The sequence below is a fragment of the Siniperca chuatsi genome, linkage group LG15 (assembly GCF_020085105.1).
Source record: "Siniperca chuatsi isolate FFG_IHB_CAS linkage group LG15, ASM2008510v1, whole genome shotgun sequence".
Taxonomy (NCBI): Eukaryota; Metazoa; Chordata; class Actinopteri; order Centrarchiformes; family Sinipercidae; genus Siniperca; species Siniperca chuatsi.
The window spans coordinates 27,058,736-27,073,343 of record NC_058056.1 but is presented as its reverse complement, the minus strand read 5'-3'; the positions used below and the strand labels follow the sequence as shown (position 1 = coordinate 27,073,343).

Here is a 14,608-nt window from a genome sequence, read left to right as displayed (position 1 = left end):
GACACTTAATGATTCTTGTAAACTGACAGGTGCAATAAATGAAGTGGAGACATTTCCTGTACAATTGTGAGCAATTTTGGAAAATAAATGTTAATGTTTGTGAGAGGTAGTGTTTGAGTCAAAAAGTTAAATGTTGCGAACAGCTTTCTAGATAAGCATTTGTATAATATAAATTATTATTAATTATTAATTTACATTTGATTGATTGATGTTTTATAAAGTTAGGGTGCTAATATTTCTCATAACAACAGCATCTTTAGGTACAACAATAAATCCAGTTACGAGTAAAAACAAATCGCCCTTTCTTTCCCAAATCTTCCCATTTTTATTACATGTGGAAAACCAGTAACTCATAAATTACAGGCCAGATATCAAATAATTCACATGTGAAATGTTCTAATTTGGGTTCATGTGATTTTCAGATATTTCACATGTGAAGTGTGAGAAATCATATGTGAAAACATCAGTTTCACATTTAAGATTTTTATATGAATCAGATTTCATATGTGATAGATTCCCATATGGGCACCTGTATGAATTACACATTTGCTTTTTTTTAATTATTTCATTACAATAATTAAATAATAATAACATAACCTAAAGGAAACTGAGGTTAAAGAAATAAGAGTCGCAAATAAAATGAACAGTTTTTTAAATCTATAAAAGTCTTCAGTCTCCAGGAAACAGAGGCGTCCATGTGCCTGTGGCGGTGTCTCTAGTTCCATTAATGGCTGTCTCGCCCATGAATATGCGGCCGAGCGCTGCCTCCGCTGATGTGAAGAGGTCCTTCTGAAGAATTATATCCTCAGTCTCGTTGACTTTGAGAGAGAGATTGTTGTCCTTGCACCAGATCTCTGTAGGCTGACTCATCCTTGTCAGTGAAGAGCTTCTCTGCTGTGGTATCATCAGCGGATTTAATGACATGATCGCTCTGATGTGTGGTGATGCAGGCCTGGGTCAGCTGCTGGGGGGTGGGGGGGCATTGTTCAGTGTGGCAGAGCAGGGAGACCAGTTGTGACTGTCTGAGGCCTGTTGCTAGGATGTGCACAGTGATGGACTCAGTCTGGAGCGCTCGGTCACCAGGGTCTGTGGACTGAGTGCGTTGATGCCAAACTGGAATCAATAAGCAGAGATCGGGCCAAGTGTGATGTGTCTGTAGTGAGGCTTATTTCAGTATAAGTGGGGAGCAGTGTCACCGGTGGAGTCACATCACGAACAGCTGCTTGACGCACTTCATGATAACTGGAGAAAGCGTTAAGGGGAAGGATTCTGTAGAAGAAGCAATAGTGATAGGAGTATTCGAAGTAGTACTTACTAGCTGCCCATGATAACAATGGAATCACAAAACAGGCACAGAGCAATGATCCATGGCACATTTCCAAAAAAAACAAAACATTTTCTCATTTATGTACAGTACTGTATATCATCATTTCAGTATGAATTCAGGTTTGCAGAATTTTGTCGACAGCTGAGTTAAAGATCAGCAACACTAATGTAAAATGTGCTCAGGACCGACTTCCAGGAAGAATTATGTAAGCAAACGATGGCGTCCGAAGCGGTGTGTCTGATACTGGTTGTCTTGTGTTCGGAAAAGCCTAAAAAAAGGTTGACAGAGCGCTCTGTGCTCCTATTGGTCAACGTCACAGAACACGTCATGGAATTTGTCATGCAAATGCAGCAGGAGTTCACCTGGTGCATTAGTTCTGGCGGGAGAAGGCAGAAAAAATTCTGACACGCTCGTCTTTCTGTCCGGACGTCACGAGGCGTCCCAGCTGCGGCGTTGGTTGTCGTCCGCTACACTACACGTTATTAAATGATCATTTGTCGTGCCCGATGTCCATTGTCATTCCCGACGCTCTACGTCTCTCTGGTTGGGCTAATATCGGGCTGATATAGCGTACTCTGAATCGGCACAAGAGTCTACAGCCACTCCGAGGCCAACGTATCCTCATACAACGGTTCGCAGATATCTTACGAAAGGCAATGCACCTTTTTTCGTGCATAATCCTCTGAATGTCCAGCAACCAGCGACAGGTGTACCGGACCTTCGTCGTCACGGTAACATTAAACACGTGGTTAACGTTGTGAAGTGTTAGTAGTTTGGTCAGGTTTAGGCACCGAAACAGCTTGATTAGGTTTAGGAAAAAATCACAGTTACGGTTAAAATAAGTAAGTTACCTACGTAAATAACTCAACGTTGACTTTTGGTTTCACACGGGACACGAACCCTGGTCTCCGGGTGAGATTATAGGTGAGATTATGACAGAGAATACCATTAACACATAAGATAATTTGTGAAAGAAGTGTTTTTAGAATTGATGTTATGAATATTGAATAATGCCGACTCTCTGAATGGCATTTACACAGAAATGGCTGCTCAACATCTTTCGGATATCCTGTTATTATAAATAAAACTCTCCTGGCAGGTAAAGTAGTGCGAGTGCCTCCTGTTGGATTTAACGCTGTATCAGCTGATTTCCTGCCCTGCTCCTCACCTTGAACCCTGCACTGTGTCTGTTACTGGAGCATACAGCAATATTATATATTATAAGATTAAAAAACAAAACAGCTCACTAAACCAGCCTCGACGGCAGAAAGAGACTCTTCCAACCCTTCCTCTCTCACACTCATCATCCAAAAGTAACACTCGAGGGCTTATTTTTTTCATGGGAAAATCTCCTTAAAACCCACTCTGAAAGTAAAGCCCCGAGGGTGTGAGAGCTTTGAAAAAGACATCAGATGGGCTGAGAGGACGTCCTGTTCTCCCCTCCAGCTCTGTACAGTCTGCAGCGGCTCTGAAGCTAACAGGGTCAGCTGGTGTTTCATAAACTGCAGGAGCGTTTCTGGCCAGCTGCTCCTTCGCAGGCAGGATTTCCCCTCATGATGTAATGTCCACTGTACAGATATTTACTTTGCACATGCATTTGATTCAAGCTGATAAATTATACGTCTTAATCCATCTGTGTTAGCAGGCTCGGTCATCTCTGTTTCTCATTACGCTGCTTTCTTATTGAATTTGTAGTTTTTTTTATTCTGGCTTATTTCACTTTATGACACACATGTTGACACGTGTTCCTACTCAGCTTCTTATGAAAAGCATTTTCTATTTATTTCTGATTTTCCTGAAAATGTAAACTATCACTGCTTCCACTATCGCAAGTATTACTACCACCACCGGCTTACTCATCCCCCAAAATTAGCAGCAGTAATAGCTGTCATCACAGTAGCAGTACTGTTATCAATAGTCAGAACAGCAGTAGCAGTAGTAGTAATAGTAGCTGTTGTAGTTGTGGGAGTAGTAGCATTAGCAGTAGCAGCAGTGGCGGAACGTAAGTGCATTTACTTGAGTACTGTACTTACAGTACAATTTTGAGGTACTTGAGTATTTCCATTTTATGCTACTTCATACTCTACTACATTTCAAAAAGAAAATATTGTGCTTTTTACTCCACTTGATTTACCTGACAGCTATAGTTACTGGTTACTTTGCAGAATATGATTTTACATACAAAACATTTGACAGGTTTTTAAAAAGACACATTATTAAGGATTAAACCCTACAGAAGAAAAGTTGTTAAAATTAGCTCCACCTTGACCAGCTACAAGATTTAAATACTGCTTACACTTTAATTCATCAGTAATAATAACCCCATATCACAGTATGTAATAAAAGGGACCATTCTGCTGTGGTGTTGCTGCTTTTGCTTAATTTAAGATCTGAGCACAGCTTCCACATCAACTCTCTAAAGTGCTGCTGTTGGCTGAAAACTGCGGCTGAACTTCAGTATTTTGGCTACGCTGTAAATAAGGAGAGGCTGTCTACTCCTGTCCAAAGCTTCCTGACGCAGCAGATTCACACTTCCACAAATATTACGCAAAATACTTTAGCATGAAATATTATGGAAATAAATTAAAGGAAACCTGTGGTGAATGTCATATTTTCTTAAAACAGCTACTCAGATATATTTAAATCTGCTTTTAATGTAGGTTTGGTGTAGTCTAAGTATGCACTGTGCAACTGTATTATGTAATCCAAAAAAAATCTAACAAAAATACATGAATATATCATACTCAGTGTGGTCAGATACTCCTGACCCTGAACCTGTCAGTCATCCATCGAACGGCAGGGGCAGTGGTACCAGTAGCAGTGGGGCTACAGCACCAGGAGTAGTAGTATTAGCAATACTTAGAACAGTAATAATGTTGTTCGTAGTAGCAATGCAGTGAGGAAAACTGCAAAGTAAGGTACACAGGTGAGACTAAACAGCCACTTCACAAAAAACTTTATCAGCACAGACGACACGCTAACTCGGGTCTGCAGAGCGCCGTGCATTTGCATCTAAAAGCTACAAACCACACGTTTGAAGACAGCGAGGTGAAGATTGTAAGTAGAGAGAAGAGTTGGTTTGAAAGAGGAGTCAAAGAAGCCATTTTTGTGAAAAAAGAAAACCCCTCTTTGAACAGAAATGATGGTCTGAGATTCAACTCGCCAAACGTTTACCACAGTGTGTTAACACCGTGGTCAAGCCAATCATATGCTAATCAGGTACTTCACAGTGATGAGGGAGGTGCAGCCAGAAAACAATAGGCCTGATTACTGATTACTGGGCCATCATGGAAACAAAAGAAGGGCAGTTTCAGGTGAAACTAGGCAGGTTAAACAGCAGAAACTCAGGAAGACTCCTCCCTGAGGGCGGGGCCTAAGCAACACGGAGTAGCTTAAATTTCTCAGAGTTCTCAGACCATTTTCACATTGAGAATGACTTGAATGGGAGCCAAAACGTCTTGATTCTGAAAACAGCGTCCAGATGACTGAAACCTTTTCTACGTTGTTCGTAGTATTCTTAGTAAAGTCATAGCAGCAGCAGTAGGCCAGCAGTAGTAACGGTGGGTATTGCTGTTGTTGTTGTGGATGTATTGGTAATAGCAGTAGAAGCAGTTGTAGTAGTAGCAGTGGTGGTGGGACTACAGCACCAGTAGTGTTCTTAGTAGCAGTAATTAGTAGCTGTAGTTTTCAACAGCAGTCATAGCAGCAGCAGTAGTATCAGCAATAGTAATTGTTAAAGATGTAGTAGTAATAAAAGTACTTATAGGTGCGGTGTTTAGTTAAAAATTAATTCGGACCCTGTTTTATCTTTTAGGGAAGATTTGTAGAAATAACACAGATTTTTATCAACACTTTTCCACATGACTTCATTTTAAAACAACCGACTCTAAATATTTCTCGGCCTCGGTGTTCCTCCTCCTGTCACGCTAAAACTATGAAGGAGACTTGTGTGGGATAATCCTCCGTGAAGGCCTCCTTCGGTCCGCCGGGCTTCGTGAAGTGGTCCAGGCCTGTGTATTGTGTCTGGGTGTGTGCTCAGCTGGGACGGCTGTAATACTGAACCCCAGCAGGGAGAAGCAGGAAGCTGTCTGAGTATTTATATCTCCCTCCTGTCCAACAATACCGAGCTGTGAACGAGCCAAGTCCTGCAGGATCTCACACTGACTCACCCCAAACCATCACACACTCTGCTCTGTTTGGTTTTAAAATTATTATTGTTGTGTTAGCATTTTATCTTTATTATTTCTTTCTTCTGCTATTTGGTGTACAAGTTATTTGAAAGTATACAGAAGTACATATAATGTTGTTTTTGTCTTTTGGATGCATGTTGTAATCCCATGTGGAATGGGCCAATGTTTGGCACGACTTGGAAATAAAAACTAACTAACTTTAGTAATATTATATCATTATAAATATCACTTTCCACCATATATACATGTATTGAATTAATGTTTACTTCATTTTAATTTTGATTCCATTTAGTTTAACTGTTTTGCCATCAAAGATGCTCATTTCTGCTGTTTTCTGTACACACACTTGTGTGTAATAAATATTTATTTGTTCCTAAAGCATTTTGTAACTTATTCATAAAATGTTCTATAAAAAGCTATTGATTCAATTATTTTATTTTGATTTAATTGCCAGAATAGAATAGCTATATTTAAATTTACATATTTTGCAGTTTGAGTGTGAAAGCTGATTATTGACCTTGGAAATAGTAGATTGGCAAAACAACAGTAGCAAACTGCATCGAGTGGTTGAAAGCTCCAGAAAAAGCTAGTAAGCGGACCTTGAGTTGTGTTTTTTTTGTGCCAAATTTGTTTATGAAAATGCAGATACAGCTTACTTACACTTTCATAGCATTTATTCAACATTTATGAACTCCTTTATTTCACTAAACTGATTCCATTTTGAACTACAGCCACTGAATCCACAGCAGGTAATGCTGGAAGCCTGTACGCAGTTTGGGGTGTCATGGCTTGCTCCAAAAACTGCAGCCAGAAATTATAATTTTTTCCTCCTTGATATCTGCTTAGAGCTCCAAAAAGCCTTTGGCTGGCTGCCGTACCACGTGCTATGAACACTTGGCATCGGCCCGTTGTTCTCTGAGAAAGGTGACCAACAGACTGAACTCCCCAGAAAGACAGTGTAAATTAATTAGAGACAAAAAGATAAATAATAATAATAAGCCAATGTGATAAATAAAGCCAAAACCGAACTTAAATAAGAAGATAAAGAGTAGAAGAGTATGGCTTGAGAAGAAGCCGCAGTGTTACAGCAGTGAGTCTGCAGTTTGTCCTGTATGGTAATGCATCAATACAGAGGTCAATACAATCTGAAAACAGCCCTCCTGTTATTGACACATCTGTTGGGACAGAAAGGGAGAGACAGAGAGGTCAAAGTCACAATATTGAAATGTTTGCCTTGAGGCAGCGAAGTATAATGAAAGTCTCTGTGGTCTCCTCCTCAGGTGGGCAACCGGGCACTGCTCCTGCCGAGCCGTCTGATGAAACAAACATCCACCCCTGACAAACTGCGTTCAGACAGACAGAGCTGCATGAGTGAACGCAGCCCCGTCATCCATTTCAACGATGCCACTGCGGTGGCAGAGCTGGGTGACAATCCAAAGGGCTAAAAACAACAACAAAAAGCAGGATAATCCAGCAACAAAAAGACGCAGCACTGAGCACAATGCTGCTGAGAAACTGTTGAAACGGTGGATGAAATTGAAAGTTGAAAAGACCCTTTTTTTCCAGTTCATTAAAAAGTCATCTACTGGATATATTTAATGAAGTATTTTATCAGTCTGAACACACAGACTGATAAAGTTTAGTTCCTATTTATTTAGTGATAGTTCCAAGTGAGAGGGTTTGTCGTATTGCAGCTTTGAAGAGTCTTTCCTGAAGCTGAAAGGTCACCAGTTGGAGCCAGCATGAGTCCATCAGCTCCTTCGACTTCTGTCAACGAGTCCTTGAGCGATACAGCGACCCCCCACCTGCGCTACCAGCGAGTCATCCTGAAACGTCGTGTCAGCCGAGCGTCTTAAGTTTAAATGCAAAGCGTGCAGGCTGTACAGTAAAACCTCTCCCAGGCGTTCTGACGGCAGCAGCGAGAGTTTCATCAGACGGGGCCTGCCGCTGCCTGCCTCATAACTTCCTCTCTTTGATCCCGAACCCTGCAGTCATATGCAAAGCAGGCTGGGAAGATGCCGCCATGCTGGGAGGGATTGCACGTACAGAGCAAAGAGTGGAGTAGACTGAGTAGACTCATTTTCAGAGGTTAAAGTCTGCCGGAGAGCTTCACAGTGACACACCGAGCTGTAAATTGCACAGTGAGATAATAACACCACCACCACGCCCTTGTAACAAGACACAGTCTCATTCTCTGATGTCAAAGTCCAACAACGACACACTTTATAGCAGGATTGTAATAATAATATGTAAAAGGTCCTTAAACTAAGTGGGGTTTTATACAGTGAGCATCACATTTGTTTGTTTTGGAGCTATGATATTCACTCCATATACAAGATATTATGTAGTTTATTTTACTGTGAAAATAATGTAAATACCTTGAAATCAATCAATCTTTGATGTCCAGGAAATGTTTAATCTTGTTTCCTCCCTTCGCTTCCACATGCCTCATCTTTTTTCCTAGAGTAAGTCATTTCATACATTTCCCAGAATGCCTTTCAACAGTCCCCGCAAAATGGGAGCAACCATGTTTCTTTGGACCCGTTGTCTCCGGTGAAGAGTACCAGCACTTCTTATTGTGTCCTGGCAGCTCCTGGTGAAGCCAGTATGCACAAGTCTCTGAGTGAAAATGATTCTCTGGCAGATGTCTCCTTGTTGAAATGATTTTGTAATGCCAAAAGAGACGAAGGAACCTGACGAAAGATCTTAATTAAAGGTATAATATGTAACTTTTTTGCATTAAAATGTCTAAAAACGGCTAGACCTCTGTTATATATTTTGTTGAGCTGTGTACTTACATTATCCCAAATGTTTCCATCTCTTTTCAAACCCAAAGAAATCCGTAATTTTAATCAAGTTAACTGCGTTTCATTTGGTCGCCTGTCAATGGCGTCATATCCCCTTTGCGCATGTGTCAGTGTCGCGGTTGTCTTCCAGAAGCTGTCATAAATGGACTTTTTATCCAGTGTTAAGCCACATTTTACGATACACTTCTTTGATCTTGGTCGTTTTTAACTATATATTTTAACCGGATGAAGGATTTTAGTCATCGGACGGATGGATCTTAAGTTATCAGAGAAACAAGCTGAGCAAACGTTAGCGGCAGCTCGGCTCGCAGCGTCCTGGGTCCGAACAGATTTTTAACGTGAAACTGCTTTATTCAGTGTTTTTACCGGTTTTATTCACCAGGTCTGTTTGTTTTGGAGAGGAGGAGACCTCTGCGGATAATTCGGCTCCCGATAAAAACCTCCTGAACGATGAACACTGAAGGAATCCTAACCAGGAGAAGCTGACTGCAATGACGACAATGGTGGTGAAGACGACAACTCCCATGATCCCACGCTACTTCATGATGTCACCAAACGCTGTCTTTTGTTATTGTTTTGATTGAGAGACCCCTAGCGGCAGAAATTACATACTGTAAAACTACCCTGTTTTCAATGAATTACTTTCACTTGAATCTCACACTCAGACTCTCCAAACTCCTGCGTTACCAAACAAAAAAACGGACAGTAAACGTGTCATACAGTAAAACCAAAACTATGAGCTAAAAGAGACTAAAAAAATGGAAAATCCCTTAAATTTGGTTGACAGTTATTTACGGAGAGACACTTGTTGTCCTTTCAAATCTTAATTTCTCCACAAATAATCACCAGAACAACAAGAGTGTGGTTATGTTTAAATCACGCGCACTCAAAACGTCCCTCTAAGGTGATTCTTCTGATTGGTTAAGAGAAACACAATGAGCCAATCGTAAAATATGAAACTACTGATTCAGTTCTTAAAGGGGCCTGCTGATGTGTCTGCTGGGCATTTTTAACACACTAAGGGATTTCATCCATTGTTTAGAATTAAAAGAAATATTCAGCAGTGGAGCTGATGCCTTTTAACCTATCTACCAGTTATAGATGGAATATATTATTTCTAAAGCAAACGCAGGACTAGGCAGCAAAGATCTCATGCAGTGCTCAGAGCTCACACTGATTCACAGACTCAGATTGAACTCATGTCACATTCTCATTGGACCCACGGATGACAGAGTCTGATGATAATCACGTTAATGCTGAGAGGAAACAGCAGCAGCAGCTTTGCTCTGCTTATTCCTGCTTTCTTGAAACTTCAGAGTTCACTCTGATGGATCCTCACAGCCTCAGTCTGCCATGGATTTTTAAATACATCCGCTGCTAAGCTAACAACAACAAAGAAACGCTCATCTTTAATACAGTGTGCTTCGGTTTTCTTTCATTAGAAGTAGTTCTTTTCTGCTGTAATAACACGCACTCAAACACACACACGCGACATTTTTGGTGACCTATTTGGCTATTTTCATCAGGATATAATGACTTTATCTGCTTAGTATGAGGGTGGCGACAGCACACACACACACACACACTCACAGGGGTTTAACAGGCCTCCATAGGGGGTCTTTGCTGCAGCGGAGAGCAGCTGGCTGGCCCTGATACTATTAACAGAAGTGCGTGTGTGTGTGTGTGTGTGTGTACTTCAATAAAAATATTTTGGCAAATTCTGAATATGTTATGGGTGTGTGCCGCAAGAAACAGAGTTGTGCTTTACTCTGATGATGTGAAGTTCATGAAGAAAATAATAGAGATGTGTGTACAGAGATGGCGTACATATAGGAGTACCCTATATGACCATGAGTATGTGGACAGCCAAACATTACACCCATATGCGATAGCTGAACATGTGATTTCGACACCAGGCATTAATCTGCTGCTCCAGCAGCCTCCGCTCTGCTGGTTTCAGTCTTTCCACCAGATGTTGAACCCGCTGCAGGGATTTCCTCCCATTCAGACACAAGAGCATCAGTGAGGTCCAACGCTGATGTTGGGTGATCAGGACTGGCTCAGACCAGTTCATCCCAAAGGTGTTGGATGGGGTTGAGGTCAGGGCTCTGTGGAGACCAGTCAAGCTCTTCCACACCAAACTGGGAAAACCATTTCCTTACGGAGCGGGCTTTGTGCTCGGGGGCGGTGTCATAGTTTTGGTTTTAGTAACCCCGAATCAAACGCCCCATTTACATTTTTCGTTTTCACAAAGCCACTAAACAAGTCAAAGACACTCCTCCTGGTGTAGGGAACAGTTCAAACTGTTTCAACTTTGGCAGAGTTTGACCTCAACTATTGTTTTGTGGAAGCTTCTCAACACTCGTAAAACAGCTGCTGCCGGTGCACTTTTTCATTGGCGTTTGTTTTCACTAGTTAAGTGTGAGTTTCTTTCTGGGGATGACTGGCCAAATGTCGATGATTTGATGCTTGTACCAAACATTTCCAGCAGCTCTGGTCTCTGGTGCTAAATATATTTTCAGGGATCTGAGGGAGCCTTTTACATTTTTCTTTTCATATCAGGATCAAATCCAGATACACATCCATTTACACTAATCTACATACACGAGTCTCCATTAGAGAGATGAGAAATCTAAATAAAGCCATCTTGGTTTTCCTGTACTAGATGCAAATGCGGACAAACACACTCCTGTCCCAACAAGTCCTCCAAATTAAACGACAAAGTATGCAGTTTGTGCACATCCTCTAGAGCGACACATAGCAGTGTTTTCTGACCTGACGATCAGCAGGACGACATCATTTGTCTGTGTCTTCCAAAACTGTTACAAATCACTGTTGAAAAATAAATCTGTGCTATGGTTAAGGGTTTGGTTAGGTTTAGACACAAAAACAACTTGGTTAGGTTTTGGTAAAGATCATGGTTTGGGTTAAAATGACTACTTTGTTCAGGTTAGAGGACTTTCGTCGTCATGGTTACAATAATAAACACTTGGTTAAGGTTAGGGAATGATGGTGGTCATGGTTAATAAAAAAAAATCAAACTTTATTTATAGAGCACTTATCAAAACAAAGCACAAGGTGCTTCACGACAAGAGAAATAAAATGCCACAGTGAATGACGAAATATAAAGAAATAAAATACATAAAATACACAAAAGCAATAAAATAAGCAGCCAGTTCAGGTAAAATCAGGATCTGCTTTCAGATAAAAATGTGTTTTGAGACGAGACTTAAACGAAGACTCTGACTCAGACAGCCTGATGTCTTCGGGCAGGTTGTTCCAGATCCTCGGGGCCCTGATGGCAAAAGCTCTGTCCCCCTTAGTTTCCATCCTGGACTCAGGAACAGACAGGAGACCCCTGCCCGAAGACCTCAGACTACGTGAAGGTTCATAAGGGACTACAAGGTCTAAAATATAATCTGGAGCCATGAAGAGCCTTAAAAGTAATCAACAAGATCTTAAAATCAATCCTAAAACCAACAGGGAGCCGATGTAAAGAGGCTGAACCAGGTGTGATGTGGTCGAACCTCTCGGTCCTGGTTTATAGCCGAGCAGCCGAGTCCTGTACAGTCTGCAGGCGTTTCAGAATTTTTTGATTAATAAAAAAACAATGTTGACTGTCGATTGGAAACAGGAAATGAAAAGCGGTCTCTTGTGTTAAAGTCTGATGTTTTCTTGACCCATCCATTCACCCTGACCTCCTCCCTACCTGCAATTTGTCGCTCCATAAAAACGTCACCTGACTTCCTCCTTTACTCACGTCATAATCCGCACGCCCACTAGAGGACTTTGTCACTTGAACGTAATCAAATGTTGTTTTGGGGCTGAAACGACTGATGCTGCCATTCTTCTTGGCAGAAAAGTCTCTGTACGCTGCTTGGTTCTTTGGAACCAAACCAGGAAAAATAGACCCAGACCAAAAGGGTTGTCCACATACTTTTGGCCATGTAGTGTATGTAGAAGTAGGAGAGAGGAGAAGCGACAGATAGAAGAACAAAAACTAGACTGAGAGAAGAAGAAAGTGCAGAATAATGAGTGTGAAAGTGAAAGTGGTGGCAGATAGAGAGAGAAAGAGAGGTGAGAGAGAGGTGGAGGAGAGGAGGCGTGAGTTTGCATAAAGAGGACAAGGAAGGGCGAGAGACACAGAGACAGACAGAGGAGAGAGAGAGAGGGAGTGGTGACATTTAAAAATAGAGACGAAGAGAGGACGGAGAAGGTGATGTGTGACTGTGTGTGTGTGTGTGTGTGTGTGTGTAGCAGCAGCTGTTTTCCTTCATCCAGTGAATACTAAAGTCATTTCTGTATCAGGGGCACAGCGGTAATTTCCCATGATCCTCTCCTCCAGCAACCTTTCCCTCCCCTGATGTCAGCTGCTTCCCCGTAGTGTGTTTTACGCCATTTTAAACAGGAAGACCAAGGTGTGACAAAGACGTGTGACACTGACATCAACACACACACACACATAGATCAAAAAATAAATCTTCATCAAACAGTGATGACAGATTTGCAGATGCAGCGAGTTACATCATCATATGTGATGATGAGGTGATGAAGAGAGCAGATAAACAGCTCAATACCAGGCCCGATCTGACAGAAACTATTTTAGTAATGCACAACAAATTATACTTTTGCAGATCTGTGAAGTGGGAGGAGTGTTTTTACCTTTCTGTATTTCCATTTCAATTTCTTATTTTGGTTTTGCACCTTACCGTTAACCAGTTTATATTTTTTATTTATGATACTTACCATTAACCTGTTACATCTCTGACATTGTGTACATTTGATAATTACTGATAATCTTTATTCTTATATTTTGTTTATATTTGCACTCTATATATACTGTACTCTTTCCTACTTTGTACTGCAACTGCTGCACAACAGTTTCCCTTGGGATAAATAAAAGTATATTATCTTATCTTTTAAATAAACTTTTTTTTAACAATTTTAACAAATTTTACTAAACATAGAAACTGTCTGGGGTGTATACAAGGCAGCAAGGAAAAGGACCCAAACCAGGAACAGTTCAGCGATTTTAACAGTAAAATGATGATGCATAAGCTTACAGGTGAAGGCAGCAAGACCAAACAAAAGTTGCAGAAAAATCCACAGGTTAACAGGAATGGGGCAGGTAAAAGGTAAAAGGTAAAAGGTAAAAGGTACAGGCGGGCAGGCAGGTAAACGGGGCAGGCGGGGCAGGCAGGCAGACAGGCAGGCGGGCAGGCAGGCAGGTGGCAGGCAGGCAGGCAGGCGGGCAGGCAGGCAGGCAGGCGGGGGCAGGCAGGTAGAGACAGCCGGGCAGGCAGGCAGGCAGGTGGGCAGGTAGACGGGCGAGCAGGCACAGGTTCAGACTGGAAAGCGAAGGCACACAGCAACACAGACAATCTGGCAACTCTCTGGGAAAAGGGGCTGGTATATTTAGTGACAGGGGGGATTGGAGAATGAGACGAAGGTGAGCAGGTGGATGTGGGAGTCAGGTGACTTGGACAGACGGGAAAGTCTGAGGGCATCTGGTGGACAGGTGGAGAATGGCAGTGACTGCTAAGATCCATAGAAATGCAGGGCCTGGGGAAGTGGGACTGAGGCAGCCGTTGTGACAGAAATACAGATCCTATAGGTTTATGTTACAGGCACCAGTTTTTATTATTTCACCTTTGTTTCCAGGAAGTCATGTTTTGTCCGTCATTTTGTCTGACAGCTCAAAAAACTACAATACCCATGAGCTTGAATCTATTTCTCAACATGATTGAATGTTTCTTGCTGAAATGCACCTCGGGAATCGTAATCGACTTCTCTCCTTCTGTTTCTTTTTGTCCACAGGCTTGCACCTTCGACTTTTTAATCACAGAACCCAAGATTTTCTAAGAGAGTTGTTCGTGTTATGTACTTACGATTCAACCAGGAGAGTTTCGTGCCGATCCATAGCGTGGACGTGCTCCACCTGTGAGTCATGTAACATTGTTTATGGGGAAAATAATGGGATTTTTACTCACCAGGGACGTCTGAAATAACTCATAGTGGAAGACTATCAGAAACCTCAAGGCTTCAATAAAAAGACGAGTTTCTTGCCGTCTCGCCCAGTATTTGTGTGCAGTGTCTCCAGCTGTTGCTCGGGTTGCCAGATCACAGGTTTTGGTCTCTGTGCAGACACAACGGTACCAAACCTGGCAACCTCACTGTGACGACAAGACTTCAGGAAGCTGCACACAGTCACTGAAGCTGTTCCAACACGTAACTCAAACCACAGACTGTCATGTTTGCATTTTTGTGTACGGGTTAAACAAACA

General features: G+C 41.8%; 1 long non-coding RNA gene across 1 annotated transcript; it reads right to left on the bottom strand.

Moving 5' to 3' along the window:
• Positions 1 to 6,136: 6,136 nt before the first annotated feature.
• On the bottom strand, positions 6,137 to 7,954 carry LOC122862272. The gene is made up of 2 exons (XR_006374662.1): positions 7,896 to 7,954; positions 6,137 to 7,644 (listed from the first exon to the last, which is right to left on the bottom strand). It is a non-coding gene; the product is annotated as an uncharacterized LOC122862272 (long non-coding RNA).
• Positions 7,955 to 14,608: the final 6,654 nt, after the last annotated feature.